A 14,083-nucleotide genomic window follows, 5' to 3' on the forward strand; every position below is an offset into this window, starting at 1 on the left:
ATTTCAACATAAAAGGTCTTCTTCTTTTTTTCTTTTTTTTCTTTTTTGCTTTTTTTTTTTTCTATCTGTCCTCAATCCAAGATGAGATTTATCATATAAGCAGCTGGGATCATTAAATTATGGAGGTTTGATTTAAATGATGCTTTCTTATTTGGTAACCTATGTTCGTACTTTCGTTTCATGATCAAGTGACAGACAAAATCTCTTTGTTAATTTTCTCTGAGACCCTTAAAAGGAAAAACTTATGTAAGATTTAATGAGACAATGCATATTGAGAGGTAAATATTCAACTGATCAAAAGGTTGAAATATTTTAATATAAAAGGTTATTTTCTTTCTTTTTACCATTCTTTTTCTTTTCATTTTTTTTATATCCATTTTCAATCTTAAGATAAGATTCATCATATAAATAATTTGGGCCATTAAATTATAATGGTTTGATATAACACATCCAAACCAACTACAAGATTTGAGCCTTTTTTTTTTTCTTTTTTTCTTATTGGTATAACCTTTTATTTGATATAACACATCCAAACCAACTACCGTCACCCTCCATGCTTAAAGCAAAAGAACCAAATTATTGAAGGTTAAATATTCTATTGGTAGCTTTTATTTGTTGTCTACCCTATAAAATGAGACTTATCACATAAATGTTCCAAATTCAAATCAACAATTCCAACTTATCTTATTACAACGGGGAAGTGAAATGCGTTCTTCAGTGGCTCAAGTTTTGTTCCAGGGGAGAGAATTAGGTGTTACCGTTACCGTGTGGGCCCACCTTGATGATTTTTTATTTTTTATTTGTATATCGATACTTCCCATCTGTTTTCCCATAACTTAAACATCTCCAAATCTATGGAGGACTACACTACTAAAGAAAGATACATTAAATTTCTAATATAGTAGATCTATAATCAGAAAAGTATTTACGGTTGTTCCAAAAGGGGCAAATGACCATTTTCACTTCGTCCAGTTTGGTTGACCTTATCAATGGATTGGATGGAAAATAAACATGACGGATGGGCTTACAGTGGGCCTTAGGAAATTTTTAATGGTCGGCATTCAATCACCACTTTTCCTGTGGTGTGGTCCACCTGAGATTTGGATCTGCTTATTGGGACAACGCCCTAAAATGAGCTGGAAAAATAGATGGGCAGTGCAGATATACAACACATTATCAAGGTGGGCCCCCATGTTCACCACCCCAAGTATAGGGTTGTGATGTAGTAATAATTTCAGTAAGACCGAGGTCGAATCCACAGGGACTGTACCTTGTACGTAATATGAAAGTAACTCGAACTAGAACTAAGCGAAGATGTAATCTAATTAGGAATAATTGAGGGAATAATTGTGAATTTATTTAACTAAAATTTGTGAAATTTAAAGGTAGGAAACTAGGGTCCACTTGTAGAGATCAGGGAGATCTATGCTTTATTCAAAAACACATCTGGACTCAAGGTCCAATTTTCATCCAGATGAAATATATAATATTAAAAATCAACTATGAACTTCCTTTGATCCAGTTTTCAAGAGATGAGAGGTATGAGAATTAGACTGAATTCTATCACAAGACCATGCCTAGGAGACAAAGTAAACAATAGAATTTAACCGATCCACATTCAATCTGAGAGAGTTATGAATGTAGGGAAGGATTCCATCATCCATCCATGCCCATGAGACGATGATGAACAATAGAGGTCCTACGATCATAACCTCTACACATGCATAGAAAATACAAACGATATCGCAGATCCATTGTAATTTAAGTCACAACAAACTATTAAAAATTAAAGGCATTCCTTATAATCAACTAAAATCAAAATCAGTTCATGAAACAAAAGGCAAAAATAAAAAGTCTCCCATTACACTACAAGCTTCACCTCTTAGCCCTAGCTAAAAGGCTTAGCCATACATGCTTAGGCTAAGAGAGAAAAAGAATATAATCATGGGAAAAGAAAGAAAAATAAAGAAGAAAGGAGCTCCACATGTGCACAAGCTAATGCCTCCATGGCTGCCAAGATGCCCTCAATGTTCTCTTCTCTTCCTTTTATGGGTGTTTAGGTTGGCTGGAAGGGAGCTTTCACAGCAAAGAGTTACGCGTGCGCAAGAAAGCTCGGAAGCAGCCGCGTTTGGCCACTGTGTGAGAACTTCATGATCATAAAAATTCTGACATGACCTCTTGGTGTTGGTCGGCCCCACCCTCTCATTACTTTAAACGGTCTGGATCATCGGTCCGGACCTGATCGTGATCGAACAACGGCCCATAGCTGCCGGGCCTCCTGGACGTGCTTCCATGCGTAACGCATGCAAAGCTCTTACGCTCTGATAATCGGTGGGCCCCTGATCAGCACTGGAAGAGAAATCCACTTCGCTCATTGGACTCTCCTCAAAAAACCTGTCGAAAAGGAGTAGTTTTGGTCGAGTTTTGGTGCGGACCACTATATAAAATCAATTCGCCATCCATCATGAGTTTTCTAATGATCCACATGCGTACACGTGCATGAGACCAAAAGAAAAGCATGGCTGGGGTCATATCCACCCCCTGAGTCAACTGAATGGGTTAGATCAAGCAATGGAATGATGGGTAGGGCCCACTATCAAAACCCAATCGGCTCGGGTGGGCACTGTTTGGAAGTTTTATTCAAAAACTAGGTGGGGCCCACTTCTGATGATATTCTCAGAGATCTACTCCGCTCATCATCTTCTTAGCAACGTGTAAGCCCATGGGTCAAAGTATGAAGTAAATTCAAACTCTATGTGAGCCACACCATCCACCTATGATGAGGCACTACCCACCGTGAAGAAAACCTCTCCTCCCTTACGTGCATGCATACTGAGTTTTGTTTATTTACAAATTCATCATTCCCTTTCTAGGAACTTCTTTCATTTGTTCCTCCCTACTGTACTGTGTAAATGAGACGAAATTTCACCAGTAATTGTTATTTTTCACGCTCTTTCTAACGCCTAAGTTTGACCGTTGATCACTTATGGATTACCAAGATACTCTTTAATGGCTAGCATCCTCTGATTTCTCCGTTGGGCCACTTCCACAAAAAATTCAATAGCTGAAATTTGACGTGTACGGTTAATTTAGGGTCCTCAGGCCAGATATCAAATTTCGTGTCGAACAGATGGTGGGAACCTTGTGATCTTACATTCTGGACAACTTTCAAGCCCGTTTAAACCCAATCACTTGATTTTCTCGGATCTTTGGGATGTAAATTCTTCAATCTCGGTGAGACGAGGTCTGTCCCTCGACTTGGTGATTTATGAGCATTAAATCTATGCTTTTTGTACCTTTTTCAGTCCATGCTCCTAAATACACTTTGTATCACAAACACGATTAAAATAGGCCATTAAACAGTATTATGTTCGTAAATTCAGGTAATAACTGGGGTCTAATATGCAATATTTGACCCTCAACACAATTCCCAACCAGCATTTTGCTAGTCCTGAGCAAAGTATACAAAAAATAATTTAAGAATTACAAGACAATTTCTATAAACTCGAGTGATATTTCAAAAAAAAATAAAAAAACAATCCAATCAATAGAATTCTAGGATTCATGAATGTTGGGCATTACTTTCTCCTATGCTCAGGCGCACAGTAAACTTCATAGTCAAGTTCAAGGTATTAATCCATTTATTAGAAAAATTCTAAACATTGAGTTTCATGGGTGTATAGTTCATCATTGACTTATCACAATTAAAGGTCCGATCATTAATCTTCATGATAACAGTGATAACCAAAAGGAACACTTTGGATAACTGAACCTAAACCAAAACTTTCCTTATAGTTCAATTTCTTTCTTTCTTTTTTTCTATCAACGGTTTTCACGTCGTGTCAACCTTGGGAAATCGAATCCTTACCTATAGGGAGCAAACCTATGGTGAAGACCGTTCGCCCACAACCACATGTATCAGGTAGAGCAAAGGAGGGGAATCGAACTCTCGCCTATAGGGAGAAAACCTATGGTGAAGACCATTCGTCCAACCTTTTTCTAAAGATAACTTTTTTTTGAACATGATGGACAAATTCCCCAAGTTGGCTCCTTCCATGCCTATTAACTACCAGGTTAACAATTCAATATCGAGCTGAAGCTTTAACGTGTAATCTAGGTGTGATATGTGAAATCATGACTCAGTCAATGTTTAAAACTTCCAATTATGAATTAAAATTTTGAACTTAACTGTGAAGTCTAACAGTGGCTGAATCCAAGAGTCATAAATTACCAATATTACGTATCTTATAATTCTAAATCAAATATGGCAGTCAAAATCACTTCGAATTCACAAGAAATTTCAAAAAAAATTAAAACTTTTCACAAATTTTACTCAAGACTAAGAAAATACTGATTAGGTAATCTAATTTCTCATCTCTAACCTAAAATCTACATTGTCATTAGTGTAAAAGATATAAGCATGTAATGCACATAAGACAATGAAAGTTAAGGAGAAGTGATGGAAAGATAGTACCTGATGACGGAGTTAAGCAGTTTTTTCCCAAAGAGATTTCAGCATATACGCAGCTCGGCACAAAACTCAATTAAACAAAAGTAAACTGTCCTAAAACAACAGGAAAGTAAACTAACCTAACGGCATAAAACCGACTAATGTAGAACGATATAAAGTAAACTATCCTAGTCCTATGAAAGTAGGGGAAAAGCTACTCAGTCATGCCGCAAGGTTCCTCTTCCAACCAGTATCTTGATAAATTTCTCAGTAGGTTTCTCAACAAGATCATCTAAAAGCCATTTTTGCAATAGGCTTGGATGCCCTGGAGCATGAATTTCCAGATAAATTTATTGACCTCAGTATGAAATTGTCATTGAATCGCTTGAGGTATCCAAAGTATGTATGATTCACCTGTGACCGAAAAAGTTTCAATGTTAGTACTCCATGGTGAATCAAAGATTACAGCTAGATAAAATTTAGGAAAATTCTCAATAGATGTAGTCTCAACACATTCCGAAGTTCCAAACTTCAGTTCAATTTCTAGCTCCTCCTCCTTTAATGATAAACATTCAAGGTCAGGGGAAGGAGGGGCTTCAGAGTAAGGGTTTTCTCGGTTCATGACAACTACCGAGATATTGTCTTGCGAGGCATCCACTTTGTCTTTTATTATGGGATCGTTTGAATCTACAAAGTGTGTCAAGCAATCATTTAAAGAGTCGAAACATTTAGTTGAAAGGAGTTTATTCACCACATCGAAGTCTGTGATGATATGCCCAATAACTCCTTTATCTTTTTCGAGAGTAGAAATAAGCATACTCTCTTGTTCTTGCCCTGCACAAATAGATTGAAAATCAATAGGGGAAGTATCGATGTGACCACTCTGTTCATTGAAGCTACTCAGTAGAGGCATTGAATCGTCAAAAGTGTACAGCTCAGATGGTGATTTCAAATTCCAGAGTCATATCCAGCAACTCGTCCTTCTCCCGAATTATATCATCATTCAATTCAGATGAGTCGTCTAAACATGTTTCACAAGAGTTGGAAGGGTCGGTTGTAAGGGGCTCATCCTCCATATTTAAATCAGGCATGTAGATGAGTGGAGTAGATCCTTATGACCGATCACTTTATGTACTTCTTGATCACTCTCTTAAACCATACTTGAGATTGATTCCAGGAAAATTTGGGTTGCACATTCATAATCATCATCCCAATGCGCATCATCATCTAATTCCGTCCAGTGCACACTTGGGATGGGATCGCTTTTCTCACATTTTATTCCTAAATTATGTTGACGTTCGAATAAACTAAACTCTCCCTCATCATTGAAATCATGCATGTGTGTCATGTGAGTGAAGTATGTCACTATCATTATATTTGAAAGACACCCACTATAACGCCCTGAAAATCGGGGGTCGAGTAGAAGCTCAACTCCCGAGTTCCAATGCATCACTTATGCAACATAGATAATGATGATTAAATGTTGTCTGTATTAGTGTATTAAACATGAGTGGGATTATACCTAATTATCATATCATACTCTAGAGACAATTAGATTACGCAAGCGGAAGACTGTGATAAGTATGTAAATCATATAAGTGATTGTAAGTCCCCAGAGTATGAACATGTCACGAAGTTAAATAGTTACATGTATAATTCCAAAATATACAAAATGATGAAGTGTAATGTCATCTATCCATATCCCTGTAGCCCCAATGTGCAACTCTAGGTCTATAAACCCGCCAGAGAGTTGCATGTAGGAGAACTCCTCCTCGTCATCATAGAAGGCATGCTCCATTTCGTAAGCCTCGTCATCACCTGAAACTACAACAATGTCTGATTGGTGTTTTAAAACACCATCCTAGAGTAGGAGTGAGTGATCAACTCAGTGGAGCTATAAGGCAAAGGTTAACATAGTATCAATTCAATCAAGCAGTATCCTAGGTACTCTGGTTAATGCAAGGATGATATGTGTTAATGATGCATGCCCTCGCCTACATTCCCTCTGCGACATCATCTCATGATCGCGGCATGCATCCCTTCCACTGTGCTCAACTCCTATGCCAAAGGCACATGCAATGTTATGCATGTACGTGATTAACCAAGTTCTTAATTAGACCTATTCATACAGCAGGTTGGGAAGTTAACACACCTCCCTTTATATCATTTACCCAAATAATGATCCATTTAGGGTCGTCAATCCTAGTTTGTCACATACGATAGGCAAGTTCCAAGTCGCTACAGAGAGGCTCGTCACCTTAGTGCTGGCCTAGTTTATACTCGAAGTCACTACGGAAAGGCTCGTCACCTTAGCATAGTCCTAGTGTATACTCGAGGTCACTACGAGAGGCTCGTCACCTGATCGTAGGCCGACAGCTTGAATACAGTGTCTCATACCACCGTATTCTGCTCACGAGTTTGGTTTGCTCACTGGTCACTACAGGGAGGATCGTCACCCCAGCGTAGGCCGACAGCTCGACCACGGTGTCCCATACCACTATGTCCGGCTCATGAGTCTTGGTGGATCATGGTACCAAGGTTAAACGGGCTTTTCACTGGTAAGTTGGTACCTTAGATTCAAGCAGTAGTGTTCATACATAGTGAACATATATTAGGCCAATCGGCTTACTTGACAAGCTTGATTAGAGTGAGCGCATGTTGACTTAATCGACATGAAGCACGTAAGCACTCCACGTGGCCTAACCACTGTCGACAAATAACGTATGATTCGGATTCATCAAAGGTATCTTGTGCGGTGAAACGACCTCGGCACTGATTCGGGAATCATTACCGATTGCCTGGACTACATCATAGCCCCAATCACACTCCAAAATAATTGCATTCACATGTGATAGTCAAAGATGGCATGTGACAACCAATTTAAATATAAATCTCATTTGAGCATTCAACAAACAAATAGTACACGTGTTTTCATACATAAGCATTTCATCCATAAATCACATAGTAGTAAGATAGGTTACATAAGGAAAAATTATATCTATAGATAAGGGAATTGAGAATCCTATCTCAATGCCCTTATTACGTACATTTCATCAAGCATTTTCTCATTCAGGTATTTTATCAAACACTTAGACTACACATATCACATACATGTGATAAATTAGTTAAAACACATGTTATAGCAAATCCTCTCACAAAAGAGTTGTCACGCATACAACAATCACGTGTTATCAATAAGTAAACATAGTAAGCACAAATCATAATTCCGCATTCATTCAAACATTTCAACAAACACATAAAATGCATTATACTCAACATAGTTTATATATGTGTAATACATGGAAACCATCGTATCTAAGTACATGTGATAGCAATCAAGTCAGTCATAAATCATTAACTGACATTAAAAGCCTTGAAAACCATAACCTAAACGTTTATAGTCCGCACCTTCCGTCGGTAAACTCGTATCGAATTCAGTTCAAACACTATGTCTTCGTCTACGACACAACGACAACCTATAGCATGAAATAGGTTAGCTATTTCATCGTCTACTCTATTTGGATACCTAAAATAGGTTAGGGTTAGGATTTCTTACCCAACAACGGAATCGGAATTGCCGGTGTAGCGACATGGGAGAGGCGATTCAGCACGTAGAGCGGTGGGATCAAATCCCAGCGACTATCTCTCACCTTCTCTCTCTTCTCCTCACCTTTTCCTCCTCTTTTTCCTCTCTTCTCTCTCCTACAATTTGAAATTCGTATGGAATGAGAGAAGGGTGAGTTTAGGTCCTTATATAGGCCCAGAACTGGTGAAATTGGCCCCAGGGCCATGGTATACTTAGGATATAACCAAAGGGTGGCTGTTTCGGTCCAACGGAGCTCATCTGGAGGCCCATTTCCCGCATACGGGCTGAGAAAAGTTTCCTAATATTGGATCTATGTCAGGTTAAGACTTCGGTCCAATCGGATCAGTGGATCGACCGTGGAGGATCTGTTTCAGTTCAACGGTCATCGGTACTCGGTCATGGCCACAAGTGCACTGACATGTGTTAAAAAAATTTCCTAAACCAAGGGTGTAATTGGGTCAGAATCTGACGATCTGAAACCTTAAAATTGGCCTACAAGAGAACGGCTCAATTCACTTAAGTTTCAGTTCATTTTCTAATGATATTCGCGTTTCTCACATACTTCGCTCCAGGCTCAAGTTGTGCGTTTCTGAATACTATTAGAACTTGATTTTCAAGATTGTTGTCAAACCCAGCAAGGCACTCATAAGCGTGTAGTTTCGTAATCATCGGACTTTTGACGCGCGGTTTAGGTCCGATACGGAGTTTCAGTATACTCGCGAGAGCAACTGGGTTTTGAGATTGATCATACGTTTTTAGGTAATGTAGCGTTAGCGATTCTACTAGTTTTGGGTCTTACAGATCGTATAGAAAGCGATTCAAGTTAATCTACCAATTAATTCAGTTTAGTACTTAATTAATTTTCATCTAATTTCTAAATAATTCGGTCCTTAGCGATTTCTGCCTGAGGTGGTACTCGGGTCTTTGTACGGATTTTTCTGAGATGTTACACCCACGTCTATTGATCATTCTTTTAAACTGCCATCGAGATCGACTCTTTGAGAAATTGAACCATATGCTCATTAACATAATCCAACTCTTCATTCCAAATTCCAGAGTTCTTCAAAAGCGAGTTAGGGTCACTTTCCTCGCTTTATGCCTCTGGATTGGGTTGAGGCTGGGGTAAACTAGCCTTGTTCCTCTCATTGAGGTGTGATTCAATTACTTCTAATGATTTCATCATGTCCGCAACATGCTGGTTGAAGTGTTCTAGATTAAAACATAAATCCTCTTGTATCGTTTCTGGTTAAATCTCAAAGGTAGGGGATCCAAGAGAATAATTACTATAACATATTATTGGTTAACCTTTCTAATTTTGATGTTTCCACTGATCATAGTCATACGGATCATAGGTGTAAAAATTTGATGGTTGATAATATATATTATCACCCATGATATAATTACGCATTGTTTTCTTCTTATCTGATGGGTGATAATAGTCCTCACTCCCATAATTATGATAACCCCAACACTCACGTACTATTTTATTAATCTGCGGGGTGTAATTGTTCTCTTGCATATGATCGCATAAGGACTTCTTAACCGGTGAAGCATTATATTCCGGTTAGTTCTCGGTGATGGTTTTAGAAAGGTTTTGAGACAAATTGATTTCTATCATAATCATTATCCCAATATATATTATTCTTGTCAGTATACTGATGTTCCCACTCTTGCATATACATGGTGAAACCCTAACTCTGAATTTAATCTTAAGAAAAATAAAAGAAAAAAATCCTACAGCAGTATGGAAAGTAAAAGGAGAAGAAGTTAGAAGGAAGTTACCAAATTAGAAATTCCTATGTTAAGATCCTGCAAAAGAAAACAGAAGAAATTGGTTTCTAAAAATAGAAATTCTAAAGTTAGAAAGTTACTAAAAATAGAAAAAAATCAAACCTAATCCTAAAAATAGAAAAAGTAGAAAAATTAGAAAGAGGTTACCACTTTAAAGAGTCTATATCAGGGTCTACAAAACAGGAAAGTTAGGTTAGTTTCTAAAAATCAAATAGAAAATAGACCCTAAACCTAAAGTTAGAAAATTAGAAAAACCATAATCTTAACCTAATTTTAAAACTAGTTATTTTTAGAAAAACATAACCGTCAGTCCCCGGCAACGGCTCCAAAAACTTATTCACCACCCCAAGTATAGGGTTGTGATGTAGTAATAATCTCAGTAAGACCGAGGTTGAATCCACAGGGACTATACCTTGTATGTAATCTGAAAGTAACTCTAACTAAAACTAGGCGAAGATGTAATCTAATCAGGAATAATTAAGGGAATAATTGTGAATTTATTTAACTAAAATTTGTGAAATTCAACAGTAAGAAACTAAGGTGCAAAGGATCCACTTGTAGAGATTAGGAAGATCTATGCTTTATTTAAGAACACATCTAGACTCATAGTCCTATCTTCATCCAGATGGAAGATATAATATTAAAAATCAACTATGAACTTCCTTTGATCTAGTTTTCAAGAGATAAGATGTATGAGAATTAGACTTGATTCCATCACAAGACTATGCCCAGGAGACAAAGTAAAGAACAGAATTTAATTAATCCACATCTAATCTGAGGGAGTTATGAATGTAGGGAAGGATTCCATCATCCATCCATGCCCATGAGACGATGGTAAACAACAGAGATCCTACGATCATAACCTCTACACATGCATAGAAAATACCAGAAGATCTCGTAGATCCATTGTAATTTAAGTCACAACAAACCATTAAAAACTAAAGGCATTCCTTATAATCAACTAGAATCAAAATCAGTTCATGAAACAAAAGGCAACAAAAAGTCTCCCATCATGCTACAAGCTTCACCTCTTAGCCCTAGTTGAGAGGCTTAGCCAGACATGCTTAGGCTAAGAGAGAAAAAGAACATAATCCTAGGAAAAGAAAGAAAAGTAAAGAAGAAAGGAACTCCACATGTGCACAAGCCGATGCCTCCACGGCTACCAAGATGCCCTCCACGTTCTCTTCTCTTCCTTTTATAGGTGTTTAGGTCGGCTGGAAGGGAGCTTTCATAGCAAAGAGTTATGCGTGCACAGGAAAGCTCGGAAGCGGCCGTGTTTGGCTGCTATGTGAGAACCCCATGATCATAAAAATTCTGATATGACCTCTTGGTGGTGGTCAACCCCACCTTCTCATTACTTTGGACAGTCCGAACTTGACCGTGATCGAACAACGGCCACAATGGCCAGACCTCCTGGACGTGCATCCGTGCGTACCGCATCCGAAGCTCTTACGTTGTGATAATCGGTGGGCCCCTGATCAGATCTGGAAGAGAAATATACTTCGTTCATTGGACTCTCCTCGAAAAACCAGTCAAAAAGGAGTGGTTTTGGTTAAGTTTTGGTGCGGTCCACTGTATAAAATCAATTCATCGTCCATCCTACGTTTTCTCACGATCCACTTGCGTACACGTGCATGAGACCAAAAGGAAAGCATGGCTGGGGTCATCTCCACCCACTGAGTCGACTGAACAAGTCATATCATCCAATGGAATGATGGGTGGGGCCCACTATCAAAACTCAATTGGCTCGGGGGCATCCACTGAGCGTTTTACGTGAGAAGGGAACTGTTTAGATGTTTTATTCAAAAATAGGTGGGGCTCACTTCTGATGACATTCTTGGAGATCTACTCCTCTCATCATCTTCTTAGTAACATGTAAGCCCATGGATCAAAGTATAAAGTAAATCTGAATTCTATGTGGGCGACACCATCCACCTATGATGAGGCACTACCCACCGTTGAAGCAAACCTTTGTTCTCCCTTACGTGCATGCATATGGAGTTTTGTTTATTTATAAATTTGTCACTCTCCCTTTTAGGAACTTCTATCGTTCGTTCCTCCCTACTTCACCTTGCAAATGAGACGAAATTTTACCAATACTTGTTATTTTTCACGCTCTTTCTAACACCTAAGTTTGAGCCTTGATCGCTTATGGATTACCAAGATGCTCTTTAATGGCTAGCACCCTTTGATTTCTTCATTGGGCCACTTTCACAAAGATCCAATGGCTGAAATTCAATGTGTATGATTAATTTAGGGTCCTCAGGCCAAATATAAAGTTTCGCACCGAACGGATGGTAGGAACCCTGTGATCTTGCATTTTAGACGACTTTCAAGCCCGTTTAAACCCAATCACTTGATTTTCTCAGATCTTTGGCATGTAAATTCTTCAATCTCGGTGAAATGGGGTCCGTCCCTCGACTTGGTGATTTATGAGCGTTAAATCCATACTTTAGTATTCACTCCCCAAGCATAGGGTTGTGATGTAGTAATAAACTCGGTGAGACCGAGGTCGAATCCCAAGGGACTGAAACCTGTACATAATTTGAAACCAAGTAGAAATAGAACTAGACCAAGATGAAATCTAAATTGATTGAATTTGAGGAATAATGATGAAATACTAATCTAAAACTAAAAGAATTTAAGGAATGGAAACTAGGGATTCAGAGGATCCACTTGTAAAGATCAGGGAGATCTTATGCCTGTTTCAAGAACTCAACTGGACTTAGAGTCCCATCTTCATGAAAATCAAGACTGAACTTCCTTTGATATAGTTTTTAAGAGATGAAAGGTATATGAATTAGAATGGATTCCATCACCAAACCATGCCCGTGAGACAAAGTAAACAACAGAATTAACCAATTACTAACCAATCAACAATATATGAAGGTTAGGAAGGGTACCGACATCCAACCATGCCCAGGAGACGATTGCGAACAACAGGGCTTCCTGACGTCATAATCAAAATAAGGAAAAAGAAATACTCAAAGCCATCGCAAACCCATTGTAATTTCAGTCACAACAAACCATTGAACACTAAAAATATTTCCATAATAAAATTAAATCAAAATCCATTCAATCTAAACAAAAGGCACACGCATAGATTCTCCCATCACGCTATAAGCTTCACCTCTTAACCCTAGCTAAGAGGTTTAGCCCAGCAACATGATTAGGCTAAGCATCCTGAAAGAAAATGGTAGAAATAAAACAAATAAAAATTAGATACTACTCTCTCTCTCTCTCTGTCTGCTCCTGACGTCCACAGCAACTCTTCTCAGCTGTCGATCCCTCTGTCTCACGTTCTCTCTCTCACTTATAGGATGTTCCAGTCGGTGGCTGGAAGTGCGTAAGAGGCTCTTACGCACTCCCTGTAACAGCAGGAGACAAATTCACTTACGCTGATGTTCTCTAAGGGCCCTTTCTTGAGTCAGACAGGAGATCCACTCCGTTCACCAGCTTCTACTCGAAATTTCAGTGAAGACAACCGGTTTTGGCTTTCTGTCGATGCAGCTCAGGGAAGAATTCATTCCGCTGTCCATCCTTCTTTTGATCATGATTAACACGTGCTCGCGTGCATGGAAATAAAAGGACACCTAGGCTTGAACGAGAGGGTCCTTGGACTTTTATTGGTCGGTCCAGATTGGACCATTGATACCTGATGGTGGCCCACAAAAATCCCACTTTACTGCTGTTTTGAGAAATCGACGTCATCCACTGCATTCTGCTCGAAAAACTATTTGGGTATGAATGTTTTTGAATTGGATTTGGTGTGGCCCACATGATCTTCTATTCCGCCGTCCATCCGGCGTTTGATGGTGGAGATTGCCTGAGTGCATGCATAGGACCAAAAGGGAACCTAGGTGTGGTTAATACCCCCCATCTGTGCATAATGAACGGGCCAGATGGAATATTTGGATGAGGGGTGGGCCCCACTACGTGAAACCGGTGGACCGGGTGCGTCCGCTGTTTGAAACAGAGAAGGAGAAGGAGAGACGGGTCAGCCCGTCTTTGACCGGGCTGACCGTCCGGTGTGGCTCGCGTGTGCGTGCACTATATGCATGCACACCCTCATGTGGGATCCACTGTGATGTTTGTGAGAAATCCATTTCGTCCATCCTTTTCCCCATCCACTTTAAGGCATTGACAATGAAATTTAAGTATATCCAGATATTAGGCAGGCCCCAAATCAAGATTTTAGGGGCTGATCTGTCCGTTGGGCCACTTTCACAATGATACAATGGCTAAAATTTGATGTG

The sequence above is a fragment of the Magnolia sinica genome, chromosome 3 (genome assembly GCF_029962835.1).
Source record: "Magnolia sinica isolate HGM2019 chromosome 3, MsV1, whole genome shotgun sequence".
Classification (NCBI taxonomy): Eukaryota; Viridiplantae; Streptophyta; class Magnoliopsida; order Magnoliales; family Magnoliaceae; genus Magnolia; species Magnolia sinica.